This window comes from Rattus norvegicus, chromosome 3 (assembly GCF_021556685.1).
Source record: "Rattus norvegicus strain SHRSP/BbbUtx chromosome 3, alternate assembly SHRSP_T2T, whole genome shotgun sequence".
Lineage (NCBI taxonomy): Eukaryota > Metazoa > Chordata > Mammalia > Rodentia > Muridae > Rattus > Rattus norvegicus.
Window position 1 is genome coordinate 123,757,499 of NC_141536.1, and position 27,947 is coordinate 123,785,445.

At 41.7% G+C, this 27,947-nt stretch overlaps 1 protein-coding gene and 1 long non-coding RNA gene across 5 annotated transcripts in view; one reads left to right on the top strand and one right to left on the bottom strand.

Moving 5' to 3' along the window:
* Snap25 (synaptosome associated protein 25) overlaps positions 1–27,947 on the top strand; it is a 78,818-nt gene that overhangs the window by 7,999 nt on the left and 42,872 nt on the right.
* LOC134486161 (uncharacterized) lies at positions 16,516–26,992 on the bottom strand. The gene is made up of 4 exons (XR_015683823.1): positions 26,686–26,992; positions 23,038–23,090; positions 22,651–22,704; positions 16,516–20,365 (listed from the first exon to the last, which is right to left on the bottom strand). It is a non-coding gene; the product is annotated as an uncharacterized LOC134486161 (long non-coding RNA).

The following is a 27,947-nucleotide window of genomic DNA, read 5'->3' on the forward strand; positions in this document are numbered from 1 at the left end:
CAAGCTGAAGGACCTAAATTTAATCTCCAGAACCCACACGAAAAACAAGGCATGGTCGCCCATGCCTGTGGTCTCAGTGCTGGGAAGACAGAGACAAAAGGACTGACCAGCTAGACCATCCTAATGAGGAGCCCTATGCCATCAAGAAACCCTGACTGAAATGAAGCAGATGTTATACGTGAGTCCTGGCTTCTGGGGCTATCTTCTGGCCTCGAAACATATAAGCACCCAAATGCATGAACACCCATGCATGTCCAGGCATATGCACACACATTAAAAAAAATTCGACATACGCAATTGACCTAAGGCTTCCTGTACTGGTCAGTATCTACCTACAGCAAGGCCACTTTATCAAAAATGAGTATATTAAGAAACATACTTAGTCACTTAGACTAAATAAATAACTAAGATATGCCTTTGGGTAAATTCGTCTTCATTTACATGGTAACCACAAGACAATATATAATCCCTTTATTATAGTTTTGTATTTCAGCATTCACCTTCGTAGGGATACCTGCCTGTGTAAACCACTTCTTACCAAGGGGAAAGACTGAAGTGTCAAGAATCTTGGTACCTTCTAGGCCAGAAAACCTACTCTTCAATCTGAAATTCATGGAGCATGCAAAACCAAGGTGACCAGGAGAGAAAAATGCAGTATTTTTGCACTTTCATCCCCTGAAAACTCCCCATTGTGGGCCATTAGTCAGAGATTCAGAATAAAGTAGGATATAGGTTAGTTCCCCAGCCCCTACTTTTAGAATTTTCCTTCTGTTTATCAGTTTACGACTTCCACCTCCCTCGAAGGTTTATAGCGTAGCTTTATAATTACCTAGCTACACATTTTTCTTCCTTAGAATAGAGAAGCCCCAGAGATCAGAGATGACAGCTCTTGATTTCTTGATACCCTCCCTGCACCAGGTAGATTTGGAGAGCGAGTGACTGGGGATATCACCACTTCTTTGCAGAGAAATGAATTCCACCCCTGTAACTAGTTCTGCCTTGTGTCAACCAGATATTTCAACCTGGAAAATACAGTAATTTTTTGGTAGCCCTGCAAGCAGATTCACCCTAAATGTTGAGATAAAATTATGTCTGAAAGAGGTGCTTTGACTTACCTCAACTAGCTGACAAACTATGGTAAACAATTTATTATTCTACTAACATGTTTTATCGTCTACGAGCTAGGGGTTAAAATGCTAATGAAGCATAAAGAATTCTCAAGAAAAGTAATGCTAAAAGCAGAACTGTATTCAGAGATTAACAGCCATTAACGAAGAGTAATTTAAGTCATTTTCACATATGAAGCCAAGGTGTTTAGCATGCACTGTGCATACATATAAACGTTTCTATTGTTCATTAGTATCAAATGATATTTTTAATCCTTACCCATACATAGATTGTGGCATTGATTTATGCCTTTGGCCAGCCCTTGTCTTCAGAAGCACTCACTACTGTATTAGGATCAGCATAATGTATACCTGCTGTCCATGTTGATTTGGCTTTCTGCAAAAATGTCCTTTTACTTCCAGCATTCTCTGTTTTAGAAGAGGAAAAAGAGGCAAAGCAAATTAGCCTCGTTTATCTTAGAGAAAGCAATGTACATCACCCACTGAATGAGAAAATTTTTATGTCTTTTTCTCCTTCTTTTCTCATAAAGTAAATTTAAAAAACTAGTTTTCTGCAGAATATATACACAGTCGAATGGCTACAAAGAAAGTAACAAATAATGAACTAAATGCGGGCTAGATAGTACACTCAACTTTTGGCTTAGGCCATTTCACATAATTTCCTTGGAAGCACTAACTGTTTGGAGCTCTTGTTTAACTATAAGTCCACATGTTTTCTTTCTACCCACAAGCTTTCCACATTTACACATAATCCACTGAGACCTTCTAACAGAGTGGTTCTCAACCTTCCTAATGCTGCCACCCTTTAATGCAGTTCCTCATATTGTGATAACATCCCCAACCATAAAATTATATCCTTGCTACCTCATAACTATAGTTTCGCTACTGTTATGAATCACGGTGTAAATATCTGATATTCAGGATATCTCTCTGTGAAAGGGTTGTTTGACAACCCCTCCAAAGGGGTTGCAACCCACAGGTTGAGAACCACTGCTCTAATGGACTGCATGCTGCTAGGGAGTCAGCAAACCTCCAAGAGCATAGTCCTCCAAGCTAAGTCAGGTGCATATGATGGTATGAGTGACCAGAGACAACTAAATGTTCGGAAGAGTTCACTGAGCACTGGAAAGAGAGACAGAGGCTGCAGATCACCCCAACTATATTAGCTGTACAACCTTGAACAACTCACCTGAACTGAACCAATCCTGGTGTTCACAGATGTAAAGAAAAAGAGGTGGTTACTATGAATGCCAGCAACTGTTGCTGCTACCTCCCATCCTCTGAATGAGAAAGATGGGTCCCTGAACTCCATTAGCCAATGTTTGCCCAGGTGTACTTCTAGACTTCTTGATTGTAGGTTATTTGAAGAATATATGCTTCTTTTCTTCTCTATTGTGTTTTCTTTTTAGAGAATCAATGGCTCGTGGTATCACGCTACTTTTTCACTTTAACAGCATACGTGATAAATTGGGAAGATGTTTCAGGAGTATTTGATTTTTTCTACTTGGGGAAGGATTTTAAAATGCCTTTGATAGCATCTCTGCTTTGGGAATGGCCTCATGATCCTTAGAATTATGTTTAGATACCCAAAGAGACCCAGTTTTCACTTAAGTAAACACTAACCCCCTCTTGCTTTATGCATTGGATTTCAAGGACCCTTGAGGGAAACAAAGGAAATATGAAAACTATTTTTTACTGTGCAAAAGAAATGTGCTGCGAGCTGTTCAATGAACCATCACCAAAACCACATCTGTTGGTGCTGTTTGTTTCCAGCCTTGTGCTCAGAGGTTTCTCTTGCTGCTGCTGCTGCTGCTGCTGCTGCTGCTGCTGCTGCTGCTGCTGCTGCTGCTACAATGAGATGGTCATATGTGGGGTGGAGTTCGTTTTCTTATCAGATTGACATGTGTGCTTTCTTTATACATGTGTACAATATACAAGGAAAGAAATGCAAATGCCGAGTCTTTCTTCAATCAAACTTGGTACCGATTATGGCATGCACTTAAAATATTTAGCATCCTCTATACACTAATAAACATAAAATGTAAAAATGAAGTTTTATGAAGTGCAAAATACCCCAAAGTTGTGTTCACATCAAACTTTTCTATCAAACACAGAGAAGGTTGCACGAGATATCATATGCAGTGGTGAGTTCTAAGTCTGCTTTAGGGAGAATTCTTGGAAATGGAGGTCTACATGGCAAAAGACCCTACTAGGAAATTTTTGGATTATTTTCACATTATCACCTGCTGTGTGATAATTATTAGAGTCCTATCTATTGTAGCTAGTTTTGTATTTAATCTCTATAGCAACACACTGAGTAGTAGATAATATTTTCAGCACTTACACAGGACAGTGTTGGTCAAGCTATTTCTAAAGATCTTAGGGTATTAATTGCTACCTTTCTACCCATGAACAAGCTTACACATACATAACAGTTAATGATAAAAACACATAGCATTTTCTTAAAGCCAATTTTGTGGTGAGCTCATGGGTATAGCCAAAATCAGATTACCAGACTTCTTTGCCCTTTCTAGTATTGGGACCTGTGAGAACAGAGGACTGCGGAAATATGTGCAGTCAGACAGGGTAGCTAGAAAACTTAGGTCTTACCTTTCTGAGGAGCAAAACCTTCCTCAGTGAGCTTATAGTTTTCAGAACATTCAACTTGACTATGGACATGCACATCTTAGACATCAAGCCAAGCGAGAGACTGTTGTGATGCTCACTGCCTATTTCCTATCTCACAGAGCACCATGATGATGGTGAGTGGGGCAAATAAAGGAACTGTTGAAAGCCACCTCCTCAGTGCTAGTCATGCCAAGGAGCACAGAGTCCTATTTTGTGAGAGAATTGATGAGCCCTTATTAAGGAGAAAACTATTCTTCCTGCTCCTTATACTTCTGACTCAGTGCTAAAGATCCTGTTGTGGCACAGAATGAATTTGATGATAAGGAAGCTAATAATGACTCAATCTAGCATTCCAGAATTCTTTCCTTAAAGCTGGTCAAAATTTAGAATCTTGGCAGTCCCTTTTTCCACATGAAGTCTTATTTGCAGCCTTTGAAAGATACAAGAGGGCAAAGATGCTCCAGGCCTGAAGGCTAAAGCAATGTCTGCCTGTCACTTCTCCTCTGGCCTCCACAATAAATGGCCAGCTCCCACTTAGCTTCTACACATTCCTATTTTCTACTCTCGGTCAGAAAACCAATGACCCTTGAGAAAAACGGTCCCCCTATCCCATATTTGTCTTCTTTTCTACCTCTTCTTGTTTAGAATCATAGATTTGAGGATCTGGAATAAACTTGTAAACTATATTTTTAGAAAGTAAGAAATCATACACATGGCCCAGATGTAACTATTCACCACGTGACAAGACCTACAGCCAGTTTTACTGCCTCACACTTCAGGGCTGGCTCTAGGCTCGGGCCACTCTGCCTCATCTCGTCCAGGTTTTCTGTCTTGGGAAGGTTCATTCTTCAAGAGGGAATCTCCTCACTTATTCACACACCAGAGGCCTTTGCTCTCTGACAGTCTCAAAATATTTATATATGTATATTTATTTATAAAATCCTTTTTCTTGTGAATGTTTCCATATGTTACACCACTATTTTGAGCAACAAGTTTGAGCAAGTAACCTGCAACAAACAACCCAATGTATTTTTCTATGAAAAGAATTGCAAAGGCCTTAGCTTTTTGTTCTTTTCCACTGGCAGTGTGGTGACGTCTCTGGGTATCTTTTCAGAGTTACATGTTTTAATAAATAAAGCAAAACACACAAGGTTACATGCAAAATCAATTATATTGACGTATAACTATCAAAATACTCTTTAAGACAAATTTGTGAAATAGGAATATGCAATCTCTCTGAAATGATAGCACCAAATAGTTTGTGGCAAGCCTAATAATTACCATAGGTTTAAAGTACTAATGAGAATGTAAGACAAAGATTCTGAACCAAATGTACAATGATATGAAGCCATCTGAGGTGATTTTTGGCAAATCATTCCATGTTCTCTATGTGGAAAGGGGGGAGGAAGTCAGCTGTATAGGAAAAGGAGAAGGTCACATATTATCCAGGCATTAGTGATAACTTGGAGACCCTGAACGAACATCCCAATACATAATGACTTGAAACCTCAACCATCTCTTATTGAGCAAGTTCATTAAACATTTGGTTCTTCAAGGCTTGAGTGGCTAAAGCATGGGTTCACTTCCATGTGTGTGGGTGTTGCTAGCTCTTAGCTAGGGGGGCCATCATTGGTGCCAGAGCTGTTTGTCTCCCATCCAAAAGGCTAGTCCTAATGCTGCATGTGGACACAGTAAGTCTTGTAAAGTTCTTGAAAACAATTGGAGAGAGTAGTCAGGGAATAGGGAGGCACTACCAATAAAAAAATTTATTGTCTGAGTAGACCATATGGACAAAGAAGTCACATAGGTAAGCACAGAGTCCATGTGAAAGGAGGAATTATGGGAAGGAAGATGATCAAAGGCAATTTTCACACAACACATATATATGTATATAATGGTATGCATCAATTTTGGAAGCATGAGTTAGAGAAGGTTTTGTATGGGCCACCAGCTAGGCATGGAGCTTTTCCTGTCTATCCTGAGGCTATCCTTCTACTCCGTTACATAAATCTGGAAACTTAAACACAGCTCATCCCTATGCTACCACCACAGGCTATCCAGTGTCTTTCCAATTCAAAATTGGAACCCTAAGTACAAACATCGAATGCCTTTGAACCAAAAGGACACCTGGAACATGAACCCAATCTTTCCAAAGAATCAGAAGCACCACAGATGTGAATACCATGTAAATTCAGGGAAAAAAGGAAGATGTTTTTCCGCACAACATTAAGGATGAGTTTTTGGACCAGAAAAATAAATACAAACATCTTAGTGTTTTGTCTACCTGGTGAAATTTTTCTTAGACCTGCCTTGGTAAAGGCAACTTTATATGAAGGTTTTTTCTTTGCCTCTTCAGACATGTCTCATTCAAGCAAGAAAGCCCTGCTTTCTCCTCTAATTATAAGAACTACCTATAATGCTAGAAACAATTACCAGCCAGTCCTCTTTCCTTCAAACACCAGCAAAGGGAACTGGAGGGAGGAGACACCACAAAAAACCCTGAAGACTTTTCAACTGTGCTGCTGCTGCTGCTGCTGCTGCTGCTGCTGCTGCTGCTGCTGCTACTACTACTACTTCATGGAAAACATGCTGGGCAACTGCCTGGAAGTCCTCACCTTAGTCAGTCCATAGAGTAGCAAGGAGCAGCTGGCTCTCAAGGCTGCCTAGCCAGGCATATTCCAATGTGATCTGATATACAGCTGCACAAATTTTAGATTCAGCTCTGACATCAGATTGTAGACCCCTGAAGATCAAACCCTGGGTAGATGCCCTGTCTACTTTTTCAGATCCTGTATCAGCCCAGAGTCAAAACATAAAGTCTTCTCCAATATTTAGTTGAAATACAGCATCACCCTGGGTCCATCCAGAAGCAGAGCCTACTTGAGGATTATTGGGGCAGTGGTCTTAGAAAGTGCTGGCAAGTAAGGAAAGAATTAGAGAAGAATTTGAAAAAAACTGGGCAGGAGTCATTGATAAGCAGGGGGACATCTGATGAGACCCATTCTAGCTGGAGCCTCCTCTTCAAGAGAGTAACCAATATATGCAAAGATTGTGTGGGGGGTGAGGCAGGAAAGTGAGAGTACCATGCATAGGTAAGGGCTGTTCCCTTGGGTGCAGTGTGCACCCACCCTTGTGAGAAAGCAGGCTCCCCCTGAAACTGAGAAAACCTTAAAGCTTGTAGCATTTGCAAGGGGCAAATAGCAAAAAAAAAAAAAAAAAAAAGACTCTCACAATGCACAGAAATGGTGTACGATGAGGGAAATCAGTGACTGTCAACAAGCTGTTACAATTTTGAAATGGTAATGGCCAGATATCCCAAGTATCCCAGAAGCTATCTCCAGCTTAGAGATATTGGCATCTCAGCCATTCATTTACTTACCACACAGTCAGCTAGGCTCCTAGTGTGTATCACTTACTCAGTATCTATGCACCAAGATGCAGTGCTATGTCACTCAGCTTTAAAAATGGTAGAGCTGAGATCCCTTATAGGAGCCACCTTCAAGTTCCAGCACCAGCCATTGTAAGTCCATCCCAAGTTGGGTGGGGATTCTAGTCTCCTACAGATTTCAGCCAAAGTCCAACCTTGCCTAGCCCTGCTTGCTCACTTAGATGGAAGGTCAGCCACTCTAAATGGATTCTCCATGTAACCAAGAGACTTGAGATACATGAAATGGATTAGACAACTTCTGGGGGTAACAGGAACTGCTATTGTTACATGTTGGTTGTTTTGCATGGTGTTAGGAATTAACCCACAAGACCTCATGGATGTCAGATAAGTACTCTACCACTGGGTTATTCCCAGGCCCCAGAATATTGTTTTCACAAGTATTCTTCACAAATGGTAGCATACTGTAAAATAATGATATAAAGTATACTACAGTGCATAATAATAGCATGGCCTGGTCATTTATTACTGTTATCAATTAGCATTACTATACAGAAATATATGCACTGATCTTTTCTATTGCTGGCAGGCCAATAGCTTTGTTTCCATTAGTGTAATATTAGAGTACTCATATTATTACAGAGCCATCACCAGGAGTTAACATTTTCCAGTTCTATTAGAATGGACGTGAACCCAGTGATACATGTAGCCAAGAACACCACTAATGACCATATGTGAAAGTTGCAAACACATAAATGACATTTGAGAGTTCTTTGTTTCTTCTTTCTCTCTTTCTTCCTTTCTTTCTTTCCTTCTTTCTTTCTCTCTTTCTTTCTTCCTTTCCTCTCTCTATAGATAGATAGATGATAGATAGATAGATAGATAGATAGATAGATAGATAGATAGATAGATAGATTTTGTTCTTTCTTTCTTTCTTTCTAGATGGAGTCTTGCTATATTGCCCAAGCAGTCCTCAAACTGGTAAGCTCAGGCAGCCCGCTTCAGCCTCCTTGTTTTATACAAGCAAATGCCTCCATGCCTGGCATTAGACAGTGTTTGAAAGTACACACTGGACTTAACTTGGTGGCTGCAGATACTGGTATAAGAGTTGGAGAAGCACTTTTAAAGGAAATGGCAATTTTCAGATGTTGCAAGACCCTAAGCCAAGTGTACTAAGCATACAGCCGCTCCCATATTCATTCTGGCCAAGTGCAGTGGAAACTCAGATTTTCATTTAGAGACAGAGGTTCCAAGGCACCACGGGGAATTTATCAGACATCCCTTTTCCCTTCCTTCTGTGGTCCTCAGCAGCTAGTTCTGAGATCGTGTGTTCAACCTCAGTGCTTATACACAGTGAGAGACCTCCCAAAGCCTTTTCAGCTGCCGGCCTTCTCAACTGTGTGATTTTGATGTTTGCAGGCCAGCTCCACCTGACTGCCAGAGTTGGGGCCTGCAGCTATTTTTCTGACTTTGATTGCTCAATCTGCAATCATGATCCCAGTGCCAGTGAGGCCTACAGAGCCCTAGAAGGGCAGGCAGGGGGTCTCTGGAGCAGTACTTTTTCTGTGTTTTCTATTAGTAACCCAGGGAGTGATGTGAGTAGCTTGAGTGTTCATTGGAGCCAGCAATCGCAGTGGGAGTACGGGGGGACCCTGGCAGTGAGCTAGAGAAGCTCCTCCGTGAAGCGGTGATGTGGTGGCTAGAAAAACAGGAATGCCCATCGACCTTGCTGAGCTTTCAAGAGGGTCAAGTCTGAGGCCTAGGGATGTTTCCCCGGATGTTTCCCCTGCTCAACAGAGACCCAGTGTTGGACTACCAGGTTACTCATTGGTCTTTCTACTCAAGAATGCTGCTGTTCGCCTTATTTATAATAGCCAGAAGCTGGAAAGAACCCAGATGCCCTTCAACAGAGGAATGGATACAGAAAATGTGGTACATCTACACAATGGAATATTACTCAGCTATCAAAAACAACGAGTTTATGAAATTCGTAGGCAAATGGTTGGAACTGGAAAATATCATCCTGAGTGAGCTAACCCAATCACAGAAAGACATACATGGTATGCACTCATTGATAAGTGGCTATTAGCCCAAATGCTTGAATTACCCTAGATCCCTAGAACAAACGAAACTCAAGACGGATGATCAAAATGTGAATGCTTCACTCCTTCTTTAAATGAGGAAAAAGAATACCCTTGGCAGGGAAGGGAGAGGCAAAGATTAAAACAGAGACTGAAGGAACACCCATTCAGAGCCTGCCCCACATGTGGCCCATACATATACAGCCACCCAATTAGACAAGATGGATGAAGCAAAGAAGTGCAGACCGACAGGAGCCGGATGTAGATCGCTCCTGAGAGACACAGCCAGAATACAGCAAATATAGAGGCGAATGCCAGCAGCAAACCACTGAACTGAGAATAGGTCCCCTATTGAAGGAATCAGAGAAAGAACTGGAAGAGCTTGAAGGGACTCGAGACCCCAAAAGTACAACAATGCCAAGCAACCAGAGCTTCCAGGGACTAAGCCACTACCTAAAGACTATACATGGACTGACCCTGGACTCTGACCCCATAGGTAGCAATGAATATCCTAGTAAGAGCACCAGTGGAAGGGGAAGCCCTGGGTCCTGCTAAGACTGAACCCCCAGTGAACTAGTCTATGGGGGGAGGGCGGCAATGGGGGGAGGGTTGGGAGGGGAACACCCATAAGGAAGGGGAGGGGGGAGGGGGATGTTTGCCCGGAAACCGGGAAAGGGAATAACACTCGAAATGTATATAAGAAATACTCAAGTTAATAAAAAAAAAATAAAAAATAAAAAAAAAGAATGCTGCTGTTCGCCTTATTTATAATAGCCAGAAGCTGGAAAGAACCCAGATGCCCTTCAACAGAGGAATGGATACAGAAAATGTGGTACATCTACACAATGGAATATTACTCAGCTATCAAAAACAACGAGTTTATGAAATTCGTAGGCAAATGGTTGGAACTGGAAAATATCATCCTGAGTGAGCTAACCCAATCACAGAAAGACATACATGGTATGCACTCATTGATAAGTGGCTATTAGCCCAAATGCTTGAATTACCCTAGATCCTTAGAACAAACGAAACTCAAGACGGATGATCAAAATGTGAATGCTTCACTCCTTTAAATGAGGAAAAAGAATACCCTTGGCAGGGAAGGGAGAGGCAAAGATTAAAACAGAGACTGAAGGAACACCCATTCAGAGCCTGCCCCACAGGTGGCCCATACATATACAGCCACCCAATTAGACAAGATGGATGAAGCAAAGAAGTGCAGACCGACAGGAGCCGGATGTAGATCGCTCCTGAGAGACACAGCCAGAATACAGCAAATACAGAGGCGAATGCCAGCAGCAAACCACTGAACTGAGAATAGGTCCCCCGTTGAAGGAATCAGAGAAAGAACTGGAAGAGCTTGAAGGGGCTCGAGACCCCAAAAGTACAACAATGTCAAGCAACCAGAGCTTCCAGGGACTAAGCCACTACCTAAAGACTATACATGGACTGACCCTGGACTCTGACCCCATAGGTAGCAATGAATATCCTAGTAAGAGCACCAGTGGAAGGGGAAGCCCTGGGTCCTGCTAAGACTGAACCCCCAGTGAACTAGACTATGGGGGGAGGGCGGCAATGGGGGGAGGGTTGGGAGGGGAACACCCATAAGGAAGGGGAGGGGGGAGGGGGATGTTTGCCCGGAAACCGGGAAAGGGAATAACACTTGAAATGTATATAAGAAATACTCAAGTTAATTAAAAAAAAAAAATAATGCTGCTGTTCGTACCTCAAGGCAACCCAGGTTTGTCCTATCATTGTGACAGACCTCAATGGGGTAGACTAGCAAGCAGGTGCAGTTGGAACTAAGGTTCTGTCATTTACAGAAGTGAAAGTAACCCCTGAGCCTTGTCAGGTTCAACACTGTACATCCCCATCCTCACGGTGAGCTTTGGAACCCACAGTACTGGAATCCTCCACTGCCTCTTTTTGGCTATACATTTATCCAGCAGCCACTGCATGCCAAGTGCTTCAGCAGGCAATGGGCAAACATGTGATCACAACAGGCAAGGACTCCTTTTGCAGTACTATTTTAAAGAAAGAGATAGCCATCAAATTGATGGGCCTGGGAGGAAGGGCAAGGAAACAACCAGATAGGGACAGGGACTGTGATGAGACCACAGACCAGAGATGACTGGGAGAATTTCTGACCATTGATTTGCAGTCACAAACAGTCCCAAGCCTGCTCAGCCTTGGAGAAGTGTCAGTCCACAAATGCTGTTGGAGGGGCATGGGAAGAATTGTTAGGAAAACAATTCAAGCAAAACTCACAAGAACATGAGGGATACAGGATGGAACTCGGAAGAGTCAACATGGGTATGGTAGCAGGTAGAGACTACTCTGCGCCTGATCCCCAGGGAGCTCTGGAGTAAAGATTGCATCTAGCCCAGCTTTGAGGCTGGGGAGGGAGCTTATGTAGGCTTGTATTAGTCAGTCTTTAGAGGATTATACGAACTCTCAGGCATCTTCAGGGGAGGATCTTCTTGTCAGCCACAGGCAGGGCTCAGTAGAATCCCAGACGGGAACCCCGAAATACATCAATGCAGCATTTGAGAAACAGACACACCTGCCAGGAAAGATTAACAGGAATATGGTTAAGATACCTGCACCATTTCTTATAATGGTTATAACTTGTCCTGAGAGAGGACAGACGGGCTGTGTGGACTAAGAAAATATGAGGACACATAAGGCCTAAATGTCTAACTAAGTAAGTTAGCTCAGGAGGCCTGGAACAGGAGAAACCTTTCATTGCCCATAGATTATATTCAAATTACCTGTAAATGGTCAATTGCCACTATAAACTCAGATTATAGGTGTTCCATTCACCCAATTCTCACCCCCAAAGATTATATCTGAATATCCATTTATGCAATGTAAAAGGCCATGAGAATTAGCTATCTATTTCTGCAAACAAATACAACAATAAATGCAGCCCATTAGCAAGGTGTGATAGACTGGGGCCATAGCTCAGTGTTAGAGAGCACCTGCCTGCTATTCACAAGATCCTGATGATGTCCGTTATGTCCCACAGCTGTGTAGCTCCTTCCAATGTATATTCATGCTTTTTTGAAATTTGCCTACATATCAAAATATTCAGTAATCTTTTTTAAGTTTTTAAGTTTTTAAGAGTGTGTATGTAAAGGGTGCATATAAATACAGTGCCAGTGGAGTCCAAAAGGAATCTCTTGTAGCTGGAGTTGCAGGCAGTTGTGAGCCACCCAGCATGGGTGCTGAAAGCTGAACTTGAGTCCTCTTTGAAAGCAGTGTGTACTCTTAACCACTGAGCCATCTCTCTAGTCCCATATCCATTAAAAAACAACCCCATAGCCCAAGCCTGGTTTAGGGTATCTAAATCAATTAAATTATAATTTCTAGAGTGGGTTTAAACTATAGATTTTGTTTAGCATAATTTTAGATTTACCTGAAAATGGTAAAGATGGTCTGACTCTCACCTAATTTCCCATGTTAACACCTTACAGCACTATAATTTATTATAATCATGAAATCAATGTTGGTCCATTTAGCTAGTAAGCAAAATTTCTAAAAGCAAATGCATTAGCATAAAGGCCTGTTACAGGCAGAATGCACCGTACAGTTATTTGGATTTCCTCAGGTTTTCTAGTAAGGGCTTCTTCCTATTCCAAGACTTCCAGACTTATACTGTGGATTTAGCTGTCATGTGTCCCCTCTCTTTTCTTACATCAAGTGTCTCAGTCTTCCTTTGGCATTCATGCCCTTAACATGCATTTCCTTAACAGGAAAGCATGTGTCAAGTGTACTAGCTTCTTTTCTGTTACTGTGATAAAATGCCACAACGAAATGCAGAAGAAAGTCTAGTTTTGATTTGTGGGGGGCGGGGAGAGAGAGAGAGAGAGAGAGAGAGAGAGAGAGAGAGAGAGAGAGCACATAATGGTTGAGAAGGCATGGTGGCAGGAGCAGAAAGCTGGCCGATAACATCTTTATGTATACACAAGAAGCAGAGAAAGCAAGCGGGAAGTGGAATGGAACTATAAACCCTCAAAGCCTACTTCCAATAGTATACTCCTGAAGGTTCTATAACATCCCCAAACAGCACCCAGTATGTTCAGTTGTATGAGCCCATGGGGAACAGTATTCATTCAAACTACCACGTCGCCTCTTTTGTACAATGCTCTCCAATCTGGCTTTGCCCTTTCATAAAATAGAATAAGAATAAACTGCCTTATTTGATGGAAATATGTGTTCTTAGGCTAACTGTAGCAGAGATGAAGTGTCCTGTTTGTCATAACATGTCAGGTACATGTGGTCAAATCCACATGGAGTCACTGTAATGGGTCATTACTTGTTAATGAAAACGGTTGCCAAGTCTTTCTCTCTGTCTCCCTCATACACACACACACACACACACACACACACACACACACACACACACATTCTTTGTCTAGTATGTACAGGGCCTGTGTTCAATCTCCAGCACCACATATAATTAGCACTAACAAATTATCCAGTAATCCCTCCATCTACATCTCCATGCCTTGTCTTTCACATTAGGAAGACCAATCTATCCTCATTCATTTTTAGTTCAGGATAGTGATGGTTACTGGCAATGCAGAAAAAGTTTCTGATTCTGAGAACTTAGATGAGCTATGAATTGTGCGTAGTGAACTAAATGTTCACTTGAGTCTCAGGGTTCTCAGTGTTAGGTTTATGTCCTCATGCTGGCTATGCCTCCATTCTCCAGTGCACTGAATTCATTAGGTTTCAAGGTGTGAAACTATCAAAGTCAGCTTTCACACACTCTGGCAGTTCCCATAGAACCACTTGCTGTTCGTTAGAAATGAATTAGTAACTATGCAGACTTATGAGCAGGTCTTATGGCTTGTTTACTTGCCACCACATCCATATTTGGAACCTAGAAAAAAACATGTAAATAGAAAATCATGTTTATTTTTTCCCATCCTTCCACATTATTCTCTCATAAATTCACCTCTCTGCAAGGTGTGTGACTCATATACACTTATGTGGGCTATAATCTCAGCCTTAGGAGGTAAGGTAGGAAGATCACAAATATGCAACCAACATAGGCTACATAGTAAGACTGGTTTCAAAGGAAGAAATCATCTTCCTGCTTATAGAATAGAAATGGAATAAATGTATGTTAATTTATTTCTGGTTAAAATTAAAAGCAAGAGCTTGTCACTTCAAAGCTCTGTGTCCTTCAACCTAACCTAGTGTCTGATAGCACTGGCAATATCTCCAGAAGTCCATTAAAATTCATTCTATTCCTTAATAAGAGGAATCCACTCTGAAGGTTGGTAGGTAAACTTGGAATTCTAATGATTTCACTGTGGACAGCTAACTGTAAGCTATTTCTGAACTGCCACATTTCAAAGGCAGAATCTCAAATTGGATTTTCCTGGTTTAGAGAAACGTAGACTAGCAAGTATGGATGTTATGGGGACACCTGAGGTGGTTTCAGTAAGAATGGTTCCCACATACTCATAAGTTTGAATACTTAGTCCCGAGTTGCTGAAACTGTTTGGGAAGGATTAGGAGGTATGGACTTGCTGAAGCTCTGTTAGGTTATGTTGTGGAGTCAGGCTGTGAGGTTTCAAAAAACACATGCCGTGCCCAATGTGCCTCTCTCTGCCTCCTGCTTATGGATCAAGATGTGAGCTCTCAGCTATTTGTGTTGCCATGCCTTTGTTCCACCACCATGGACTCCAATTTTTGGAAGCATATGCCTAATTAAATGCTTTCTTTTATACGTTGTCTTGGTCATGCTGTTTTGTCACAACTGTAGAAAAGGAACTGAGACAATGTCTATCCACGTATGTAGGAGAGGGTGTGATAAGACAAGAAGCAAGGTATAAAATAAATGCAGAGAAGCTGCACTGGTATGTTTTTCTTTACCCTCAAGTGTAGGCTGAGTATTTGAGCCCAGGATATGTTGACAAAGAAGAAGTAGCAAGTGGCATGTGGTTCTGATAGTCACAGGTGAGGAAGGCACTTGCCTTATGCCATGCATGGGTTCAGTGCCCTTGCCTACATGAATAATGCATCCACAACCTGAGGAGTCAGCAGGCTCCTTGCTGAGGAATCTCACCTTCCAGATGACTCTCTTACACTTCCTACTAAATGGCTACTTTTTCATTTCGGGACCCCTCGAAATCCAAAAGGACTAGGTGAGCTAATCGTGTGCTTCTAAGTGGTGAGAAAGGGATAGCGGGAGAACAAATCAAGACCTCATCACTAATATTGATTCTATAGGCACAATTACCAACCCCTGGGGACTTCACTGTGGTTACAGCTCATGATATTCAGTCAGTCCTACTATTTGTCAAATATCTACTATGTCTCAAACTCTATTCTGGCATTTGGTCCCAGGTTAACATAGAGTTGAGGGCACATGTTCTGGACCATGACCTAAGGGGAAGTTATGCAATATCTGGTGCCTCATCTTCTTTGTATATGTAATTGAGAGTGATGATACGGTCCTTCTTAGTTAATTGATATGAAGCAAATGCCCCACTGTTAACTTGGCTTCCTCAGGGCTCACAGGATGGCCTCTTGCCTATAATTAAGACCCAGATGACCCCAATGTTAGAAAAGTAGGGAACTGCTCATGAAGAGGCAAGAATCCCCTTGGGTGTTGGGGTGTTGGGAGAGCTGCAGGGATGCCCTTTCTGCCCAGCATCCCAGATCTCTCACTAACTGATGGCCATCATCAGAGTGGTAAAGACAATCCATCAACAATCCTCAGTTCCTTTTGGTGGTGACATCTGGTCTAGTTCAACAGCATTTGTGTGTTGGGGGGAAGGAGTGTGAAATGAAATATGATGAAAAAAATCCAGTTTCACCGACTTCCTTCTGTCTTAAACCCCAACTTCGGCTTTCCCTCATAGACCATGATAGGTACTAACTGAAAATAAATTTCCCTTTCAGTAAAGGAACAGGCTAAGAATAGAATCACAAGTTGTTTCTCAGATGCCATATGAAAAATTTAGATTAAGTCAAGCTTCCTTTGTTCCCCTTGGCCTATTTTCTTTTATTAAAGATCCAAAGGCAGCACCATCCATTTCTGACATCGCTGGCTTTGTTTCTGCTCCACTTACTGCCTGCTGCTCACTCAGAGTGTTAGGTGCACTCTCTAAAAAACTCCTAATGTAAGAGAATAAAAAGAAATGAGCCGCCTTAGTATGAAGGGCAGGCTAGGGAAAGAAGACAATGGCACCATAGCACCCTGAGTTATTGTCAGTATGTCAGTTAGCTTATGCTGTGTAACAAATGACCCCCCCCCCAAAAAAAAAAACTTAGTGAAGTCAAAAGAGATTCATTTATTTAGCTCTTTGTTGTGAATGTCAGCAGTTTGGACTGAGTTCATCTCAACTCACAATAAAGTTAGTTGGCAAGATCATGTACTGGTTAGCTGATCTATAGCGCCCCTCGCAAAGACTTTTTTTTTTAACATAGAGTCTACCTTGTGATCCATTAAAGTAGCTATTCATTCACCTTCTCACTGCATGGATACAAAGAGGGATGGAGAATCCCTCATTCCAGGCAAGAGTCATTTCCACATTGTCCTAGCCCAATTTCTCTTGCCATGATAAACACTGTGATCCAAAGCAACTTGGGGAAGAGAGAGTTTCTTTCACCTTGCACTTCACAGTCCATTATGAAGGGAAGTCAGGGCAGAACTCAAGGCAGGAACCAGGAGAGGCAGGAACTGAAGCAGAGGGCAGCAAGCTTACTGGCTTAGTCCTCGTGACTTGCTCAACCAGCTTTCTTATATAGCTCAGAATTACCTCTTTGGGATGTCATGGTCCCCAGTGGCCTGGGCCCTCCAACATCAGTCATTCATCAAGACAATACCTCACAGGCTTCCCTACGGGCCAATATGATAGGATTGTTTTCTCAAATGAGATTCCCTCTTTCCAGACCTCTCTAAGGGCTATCAATTTGGGAAAGGGAGGAAGAAATTAACAAGGGCACAGTGGGATCCCCTGGATGGCTCTTTAAAGTACAGATGGCTGAGGTCCATCCCAAAACACTGTTTGGTTTGCAGAGCTGAGTCCTCAGAATTTGCACTTGTAACCCACTTGCAGGAAATGCTGATACTGCAGGCCCATGTACCTCAGAGTGAAGTGCTCTGTTCACAGCAGCATGAAGAGCACATGAGTAATTCTGCTTCACAGAAGAGAAAATGCAAGCTCAAGTTTAATAAGGAGGTTGTGGGTATACATCCTTTCTAGTGCTAATTAGTGGAAAGCCATTAGCCTAGACTATTTTCACCTCACACCAGGGCCCATGTCTTGCTTCTGGTAAGGCCACAGTGCTCGGAAAGGTTGTTCAATACTTCGGTAGAGCTTCACTTACTACTAGGGTATATCTGTACTGCAGATGCAGAGACTGTAATCATTCCTTTCCCCATTCATTCATTTCCTTAATGGTGGGCCCTGGCTGTGAAGCCCTATGGACGAACATGGAATGATTGCCAGTAGCCACCACAGACTGAGTCTCAAGTTGTGTTTCTCACTAGAGGAATAACAGTTCTCATCAAGTGCTTTCTGAGCAGGAAGAAGAGCATAAATACATCATTCTTTAAGGCTACAGAAAAGAACCCTCTCGAAGGGCTTCAGTGCTGTTTCTAAACAACAAAGAGCCTCGTATGGCTTTTGCTGGGTTTCTTAGGGGGGAAAAAAAGAACCATCCTCAAATGTTAATTCCCTCCTGGCTCTCATGCAATGGAATATAGCTTCTCTGGTCATGCAGCAGAGCCTGAAGCTTTCCAGGTGTCTGTGCTTCTGTTCAGAGTGTGGTCTGTGAACCACGTGATGAGAATGCTAATCACAGACCACTGTGGTTAGAATTCAGGACTCTGTATGTTAAACAAACTCTCAACGTAAGAAAAAAAATTGTAGCTGAAGTTTTAGAAGTATTGCTCTTCAAGGCTGCCCAGACCACACAGTCAGCCCGCGTGTATAGTTTCTATATGAATAAATTCGACCAATCACAGACAAAATCTGTTCAGTTTTTTCATCAGTACTGAACACATGCAGGTAATTTTTCTTTTCATAATCCCCTAAATAATATAGTATAATCAATATTTGTGTATGATTATATTGTACTTCATGCAAGTAAACTGTTAGGAGAGAGCTCAGTGTCATTTTTTTTAAGTGCCACAAAGAAATATAAAAATAAAAGCCTTCTGAGGCTTTTATTTGAGATTCCACAGCTGGACAGTGCCTTGCCCTCTAAAGTAGAAGGAGTGCATGAATGAATATGGCAGGGGAAATTGGCTGTTCAAGCAGCAAAGGGCTTAGAAATAAGGAATAGAGAGTGAAAAGCAGGTGTCATCATTATCTTTTTATGGGATAAAACAGAGCCAACCTCATCATGACAGTTAAAGCTAGCTTGTCTGGGGACATTAGTATCTTTTGTCTTCTCGCACTCCCCTTGTTTTCAAAGTTAGATAAACAACTTAGTGTCAGTTGGGGACATGGAAACTTACCAAAGATGACTTTACATTTGGCCCATGGGAATAATGCAATGATCAGCTCAAACCCATGGCCTCTCACATGTTTTGCAGCAGCAAGGTGTGGGCAAATCCCTGCCTCACAGCTGTGCTCCATGGTGTTCATGAGCCAGACACCTGGACTAAAATGCTTCCCTGTGAGAACCAGTCCCAGTGTGAAGGGGACACAAAGAATCCAGAGGAAAAAGTAGCAAAAGCACCAGCGTTGAACGCCTAAGAGCCACAGGAACTCCCAGAGGAGACCTGGGCCCTGGCCAGCAGCCTCCTCCAGAAGATGCTGGTTGTATTGACTGGAGGGCAAGCAAGAGAGAGGGTAATATAAGGGAGAGTGCCCAGACATTTGGAGAAGTTCAGTAAAGGCAGAGAGCCATTCTCACTGGGTTTCTTCCTAAAGGAACTGGGATTAATAAGCCTGAATTCTGATCCCTTGGAAATGTCAAACAAACCTGAGGCTGCTTCCAAAAAGGGACACAAATCCACTTGAAGGAAGAGGTGCTGCCCTTGTGATTACGGCAGCTAACCTTCCTGCGTGCGTTCTCTCTCTGATGTGTTATTCATGGATCCTTTCACCTTTGCCACATCTCCTGAGATAACCAAATGCACTGCAGGACCACAAACTCCTGTTTGCTCAAAATATGTTCCTCTTTATAAGGGAACTCATGGAAATTTTAAGATATGTTTGAAGCTACAAAAGAGAACATCTTAAATCTAGGGAGCTGATAAGACCAAGAACCTCGGTCACACTGGGGTTCACTGAGTACATCCACCAGCACATAACAAAGATAGAGCAAGGAAATTCATAAACTTGCTTTCTTGCAGGGCCAGCAAACCTTCTACAGTCACCTAGAATTCCACCATCTTTAAGGGGAAACAAATTTTTGAGGATATTTTCTACATTTAGGCACACTGAGGACACACACACAAATCTGTAGTGGCAAAGAATAGTTTTCCTTTTTCTTATATTTTTGGTTGTGAGCCTTTAACAGCTGAGCCATCTCTCCAGCCCAGTTTTCCTTTTTCTAACAGAAAGAAAATGTATACAGTGTATTTTTGATCATGTTTTTCCTCTCCCAGTTCCTCCCAGATCCCCCCTACTTCCCTAGCTGCTCAGCTCTATGTTCTTTCTCTTTCTCTTTCAAAAAAACAAAACAAGAAACAACCACCCCCAAATAAAACCCACAAAGATGAAAATTGAAACAATCAAAAGACCAATGAGGCAAAACAAAAACAAAAAATAAACAAACAAAAATGCCAGAAGAAAGCAGAATGATAAAAAGGGTTCAAAAAAGTACCACTGAGTTCCTCTTAGGTTGGCACACTTCTCCTGGCCAGCCATGGGACATATCCTGAAATGTGGCTGAGATACCCAGTGAGACACCACTAGAGAAAACATATGTTCCCTTTACCAGCAAGTATCACTGACAAACAGCTTCTTCACCAGGGCGGAATCCCATGTCCATTTCCCCCCTCATTCGGTTTGATTGGGCATGATCTGTGTGTGTCGCCGCAGTCTCTGCCACAGTGACTTCGCCTGTGCATCACTCCCGTTGTGTCTGGAAGGCACTGTTTCCAAGAAGTAATCCATCTCCTCTGGGTCTTACAGTCTTTCTGCCTCTTCTTCCGCACGAATCCCCTAAGGAGAGGGCTTTGATGAAAACATTCCGCTTAGAGCTGAACCCTCCAAAGTCTCTCACTCTCTGTACATTTACCAGTGGTGGGAACCACCTACTGAAAGAAGAAACTTCTTTGATATTAAGTGAGGCACTGATCAATGGGCACAATAGCATGCAATTAGGAGTCATTTACTGCTAAGTTCTTTTGGCAGATTGATGGCATTAGGCTTTTTCCTAGGCCCATGACTTACCTAGTCTCAGGATCTTGGGAACTTTAACACTATCAGGTATGAGTACCCTTTCATGAAGTGGACCTTAGATCCAAGCAGAAAGCGGTTGGTTGTGCACATAACATATGTGCCATTATTGTATTGGTATATTTTGGAGACAAGTCATTGTTAGATTGTGGCAGCATTTGTAGCTAGGTAATAAGGATGACTACCTTTCTCTTCTGGTGCAGAGTACTCTCCAGATACTAATAATAGAGTGAATCTTCAAGTTTGGCACCAGCTTGACTTCTCCATATTTGATGACATGAGTAGTGTCTTCAGCCATCAAGTTGTGGGGGTTGGGGACCTCTATGGGAACCCTTTGGCAAGGACCCAATAAGAAATAACCCATTCTTGTAACTGGGGGTTTTACATGGTGGCATAGAATGTCTAATTGGGACACTGTGATTTCATTTCAATTACTTTCATATATGTTTAATAAAGCTACTATAGCAGTAGGTTCCCCCGTAGTTTTTCAAAAGGCCTTTAGTGTTAGTTGCCCTTCCCCATATTTCTTCCTTTACCCTTTACTCCCATCACCTCTTCATGCTGTTATTCTAGTTTTCCCCCTTTCTCTCCATGACTCTATTCTATTTTCTTATCCTTGGGAGATGGTCTTTCTATCCCTAATCCCTAACTAGGCACTTAAGCTCTGTGGTTATCCAGATGTATTCTGTAGCATACACATTGAAAGCTTAAAAGCTAACATCCATATGTAAGAGAAACCATGCAATATTTATCTTCCAAAGTGTGAGTTACCTCACTCCAGGTGACTTTTTTGGTAGCTCTATATCTATTCCTGCGAATTTTATAATTTTATGTTTAGTAACAGCTGAATAACATCCCATCATGTAAATGGACCACATTTTTGTTATCCATCCATTTGTTGATAGACATGCAGATTGTTTCCAGCCTCTCTGTAGTATGAGCCCTTTGAGTATATGCTGAAAAGACATCTAGCAGGATCTTGAGGTAGATCAATTCTCAGTTTCCTCACTGATTTTCATCATAGTTGTGCCAATTTCCACTCTCATTGGCAATGAATAAGTGTTTCTGTTTCCCCGCATCCTCCCTGTATGTTCTATCATTTGTTTTATTGATCTTGGCCATTCTTACAGGCAGAAGATGAAATTTCAAAGTAGTTTGGATTTGCATTTCCCTGACGGCTAATTGTGGTTCAGTGCGATATGTCTCGTCTTTTGAGAACTGTTTGCTAAGTTCCGTGCCCCAGTTTTAATTGGGTTATTTGTTTGCAAAGAAAGATTTTTAAATTATTAGATCATGACTTTTACATGAATCTGTAATAAGCATATGCCAAAGATTGTTTTAGAGTCCCAGAGTATCCGAAGAACAAATATTTATAGTCAGCCAGGAGAAGGAAATTGAAATAAGTTCATTAAAATGATTTCTAGCAGATTAGTGCACTATGATATTTGTTGACAATGTATTTTCTACCAGAAAGAAATCATCTGCATCTACAATGGGTCAAGGGTCAAGTTCATTTGTTTAGTCTTCTGCAAACAAATATCCACCTTTACAATCCCATCTCTAATTAAGAATAAGCACACATTAAAACTATTGGGAGGGTGACAAATGCATTCATTTCCTTGTGGCAAGGGTTTCATGGCAATTTATGAGATTTTGCATTTGATATGCACATTTATTTTACATCAGTTATACTGCAATAAAGCTGTTTAAAAAAAGAAAATAGCGTATCACTGGATAAAGGCGCCTGCCTGTAATGGGTGATGCCAGCACTTGGAAAGCTGAGAGAGGAAGTCCGTGAGAGCCAAGACAGCCTGGGCTACAAGGTGAGCCTTGACTCACAATTAAATAGATCATCAAAGAAAAGCATAGACCCTTAGAAAATTAGGTAATCTTTACATAAGTCTAAAGTATTCAATGTTCCAATACAAGGAAAAAAATGATTTTCTGTCCTGTATATTTAAATTTTGGGTAGTGTTTTCAACATTGACCTAAGTAAGCAATTCAGGCTCTTTGGAGCCATTTCCCATCTCTGCAACTCTGTGTCTTACCGCCTCCAGGACCCAGAACTGTGCATTCCAGCCACCTTAGTCTTGCACTTCTACCTATGAAGCAAGGATAACAAAGGCATTAGACTGATTCTCATTTAAATTTAAGAAAAAAGGCTAATGAGAACCATTCTTTGACATTTTCTACATAAAGTTTCTAAATGACATAGAAGGATAGCTCTCCTCAAAGCTTGAGATTAGCTTTAGTTAGGAAATGAGAGAGCCCTGCAAATTTGCTTTATTGGCATTTGGTAAATCAGAAGCCCAAGGTGGGCTTTTGAAGAGTGGGATGACCCTCACTGCCAACGTTCCGGCTTTTCAAAAGCCTGTTTGTTTGTTTTCACAGACACCCAGGAGAAAAGCTCTTAAAGTTATCTGTAACCTGCTCACCTTGCCACAGCCTCAGTCCAAGCCAGGAATCAAACACTTCACAAGGGCAAAGCCTGTAATTAAAACAAAGACTGGAAGAGTAAGGGTGTGTGTGTCAGAGTATGCCTTTCCTGTCTTTGGAATCAGAGTGTAGGGATGCACTCACACCTTCTCCTGGGCCCTCCACCAGCTAAGAACTGTAGTATGTTGTTACTTCTCTGTGGCCACATGATATTGTTGGAAGCATTACAATGTGCTACCACGTACAAGGATCCAAATAGTGCGTTCTAAGCCCCCAGTGCTCATTTCTATTCTCAATAGGGCTCTTGAAAAATGACAATGATGTGATTTTTTTACGGGTGCCAGAAGTCATTCCTAAGGTGTGTTTGGGGACACTGTCACAAGTTATCTAACAGCTATATACTCAGTATAATAAGATAAAAAACAAACCTCTACATATGATGTGTATTCTGGGCCTTAAGAGAAAGTCTTGGTACCTGCAGAGGGTTAGTCAGGCGGTTTGCAGGGTGACCTGGCCAAGCCTTCCACCCTGCTGCCTGGCAGAGATCCCCATACAGGATGTGTCATCATGTCCCCACAGAGCCCACAGATGGCTTGAACCCGTTTTTAAGATGGCTCCTCCCTACAGCCTGAGCTGGAAAATAGTCCCCAAAGAGTTCCTATTCCAAGCCCTGCAGATCCCTCATGAGATACCCTTGGATTGCCTGTCAGCCTCCTTCATAGCTTCTGTATAGTCTGCTGCTGGAAAACAAGCAAACAAACAAAATACAAAAAACAAAAAACAAACAAAAAAAATTTAAAAAACTAAGACTTTCCCCACACAGGGAGCTATTTCATCCAGATGTCAGAAATGCCTGTGTGTTTCTGTGCCCCCAAATGTCTTTAGCTAATGATTGAAATGGAAGTAAAGAAGCTCAGCTTCTGGTCTACTGAAGGACATGCTCTAAGGCATGTGTTAGGGCAGAACTTAAAGCTCAGAGCAAGGTAAGTCAGATGCAGAGAATCAACCTCGCTTGACCTTCTTTCTCTGAACTTACTTCCTCACCTGCTTTCCAGGTCTGCCCTAAGAGAACTCCTTCACTCAGACTCAAGGTTGACTGCTGAGAGAGGCCCACCATGTCTCTCTTAAATTCCCAGAAGAGAAGTGGCTCTATGAAAACAGCTTTCTGAGTCCTGAGAAAGGAGCCATCCTTTAAAGTTCTAGACAGATAGGCCTTGGCTTAATCAATTTACTCATTCCAAGGCGGTACATGGGCACTTTGGGGACTAAGAGCTGAAACAACCTTGAGTTATTCAGAACATTAAAAAGAATTACTGAAATTCTCTGTGAAACATCTGTTACCCAAAGGCAAAATGCTAGAGTCAGGCCTGCGTTGCCTCACTTCTGAAGGGAGCTTTGAAATGTGCCGGGAAGTGCTGCAGCTTCAAGAACTTCTTCAACATGGGTGCAGCTTTGTCTGTACCTCAGAGAGCTCAGGGAAAGTTTCCTAGTTCTCCCTACCAGTTCAGTTCAACAAACACAAGAGGTCTAAAGCTTCAGATAGCTCCTTCATTTGCAGTAAAAGGATGAAACAGGCTTAATGATCCGCTAAACATAAGCATCTGCAACCCAATGCCCTTGAAATATAAGAGGGATCCCTCCCTGAAAGGACCAAGGCAGCTCAAAGAGTAGCTTGAGGAAAAGCAGGCTTTCTATAAGCTTGCCTGTTGGCATTCGCGAAATCATTAGAGCAAGGGGGTTAATGGTCAAAACCCACAACCAGTCAGGTTTCTAAAACCTAGTTGGTTTCTCAGACACAGATAGAAGAAAGCACTTTGAAGTTAGATTGTTCAAAGGCTCATCACGTGATGCTTCTTTACTCGACCACACCCTTAATTCTGTTCATTCTCCATCAGGTATCCTTCTAAAGAGCAGGGCTGTGGGATGGGGCTTCTCTGAAGCCAACCCTTTGCAAGGCTTCTCTGGTGCTGGGCTGTAGGGGAAGCGCAGTGAAGGGGTCTCAGATTCAAGAAAGCAAAGCTAAGAGTGACGATGCTAAAGAACTATTACGTTGTTGTCGTTGCTGTTGTTGTTATTGTTGTTGTTGTCGTCGTCGTCGTTGTTGTTGATGATGTTGTTCATTTTTCAAGATAGATTTTTTTTCTGTGTAACCCTTTCTGTCCTGGAACTAACTCTATAGACCAGGCTGATCTCAAGCCTAGGGATCAGCCCCTTTCTGCCTCCTAAGTATTGGAATTAAAGACATGTGTCACCACACACAACTTACTCATTTTAAACAATGATTTAGTAAGTCTACCCTCTCTTCATCGCATTCCAGGACTGTAGAAGAGATAGCTTAAGGTCTGCACTCATTGAAAGTTGTCTTTTCTATTTACTTGAACAAGGTTAAAAAGGCCCTTCTCTTTTTCTATGTACTATGGCCTTGACGATTTTGAATTTCCATGTCTTTGTGTGTATGTAAGTGCATGTGAGTTGTCCTTTGACATACATGCTCCATGAACATGGATACAGACATTCCAAATTTTTTTTTAAATTCAAGCACAGAACAATGATATTAAGTTTTTTTCTAATTTTACAAAAATTAAATAGATAGGTGACAACAATATATAAAAATAGGTCCAACTGAATCCAGAATTAATAATCATTGCTCTGGAATTTCCCTTCTATGTAGGGAATGCTCTGGCATAAGCAATGCTATGGAGGTTAAAGGGGAGCAGTCGGATTGAGGGAGACTGTTACAGACAAAGCCACAAGCTGCTTGTGGGCAGATTAAAGGCATCTCAGAGAGGATGAGCTCTGGTTGTTTTCAACACCCGGAGTGAGTGCTCCTTAAATGAGGTTGAGTTAAAACTAAAAGAAGGTGTTTGTAAAATGCAATAATTGTTAACATCTAGATAAGAATGTAACCTGATAGATTCAGTTCAAGCTTTGCCAGGCAAATCTCAAGTCTATTCAAGGTGCAAAGCTCCATTTTTTTTAAACTTGCGAGCTCTATTTTAAATGTCAAGCTTCAGGAACTAATGAAAAGAGAAGGTCTTATTGACAAGGAACTGTTGAGAAAAACAGCAAATCAGACTTTGGACTTTAACCACTTATACAAAAGATACATTTATCAGGATTAGAAAAGTCAACCTAAAAAAGTATCACTGGGGCAGGAGGATGTCAGAAAAAAAATAAGTTTTTAATTATTCTAGTGGTATGAAATATTTTAAAAATAAAATGTAAAGAAATCACAAGTTTAGTAGGGTGAGTTGGCAAGACTCAGTGGAGAGCGGTGCTGGCAACAGTTTCAGAGGTTTTTAAACATTTTCCTTGGTCTGTGAGTCTGCCTTCATGGATAAGGGAATGATACAGGATGTGCTGAAGTCTCTGTAAATATACTTGTGACAGTGTTGTTTATTATCACCATATGAAAGAAAAAGGGGAAGGGAGACAAACAGGTGGACAAAACACTAAATACCCAGTAAGATTAACCAAATAAACCATACATTTATATAACGGGCCACAGCCCAGTCTTTAAAGTGGCATTTGATCAGTTTTTAATGAAACATTTCGTAATAGGGTTGATATTTGGAGAAAAACTGGGTAATACATGTTAGTTTGGTCCTAATTTTAAAATAAGCTTCTGCCCCTCCCCAACCGCTTACCACAGCTGCACATCGAAGCTTCCTGGTGACGTTTAAAATAAGCTGCATTCAGGGATCCATTCTCAGGGAGTTTTACTGAATCGGCCTGGGGTGTGACCTGGCAGTGGATCTTCATTGAAGCTTCTCAGGAGATTTTCATTTTCCTTTTTAGGTTTGAAAAACAAAATTTAAAATTAAAAGCAAACAAACAAACACCCTCTTCTCACACAGTACATTCTGAGACACCACAGATGGCCATTTTTAAAAGACAATCAAGTTGCTTGGCAGCCAGTGACAGGTTCCACCACACAGTACTCAAAGTGAAACTGGCTCGCTCATATCCTTAAACTTAAAACCTTAGAAGGGAAGCCAACTAAAAAAGTCATGCAAATCTTTCCATTTGTCATGCTGGTGCACTGTCAAATGGACTCACTGATTGGCCAAGTTCCCTTCTTTAACTTACTATAAAGTTAAAGAATAAATTCCAATCATTTGCACACCCTATGAAATCCCTTTGTTACTGTGGGATTAGTGTTTGTGGTTTCTATCTAGTAAACCAAAGACATACAGAGCTGTCATCTCACCGCCCTACAAGCCCTACAAGATATTAGCCAAGTCTCTATCTGGGTCAGGAATCTTATCCCAGAGCTATGTACAGTTCATCTTTAAACTGGCTTTGCCATCTTGTTGGATTTCCTCACTAGAGTGTTAGATTCATCTTTGACGCAATCTTTCTATACTCCCCCTGAGAGTTCTGAACCTAATGCCTTTAAAACTACCCAAGGTCAAACATGGATTTGGAGATAGAGGATAAACAGCTCTCCCTGACGGCAGAATCGATCAAAATCATCTCACACAGAAAGCTTCCTATCTTTAAAGGGAATACCCTCTGTGTGACTTACAGAAACGTTCCAGCCTTTGCCCACAAGGTCTAATCTAAAGTGCTTTTTAAACCCTCTCCATGTTAAGGACAGCAAATGACAAACTGCGTAACAGGAGACGTCAAATTTGCACACTGAAACAGTTGCAATCACACCAGTGGCTTATCGTAAGTGAATGGAGATTGGGGAAAATCTAATTTGATAAATTGGTCTCCCGCCCCCCACTGACTGCGCACAATCACTTCAGGGGCACTTTATCATCACTTGCGGCCCTTCTGCCATTAGCTAAGACTCCAGACTCTGGCTGGGACTCCTTTTATGTCCTCTCTCTTTGTGTCAACTGCTTAATGGTCTTAAAAAAAATGCTACAGCATAAGCTGGGCATGTTTCTTTTTAAAGCAG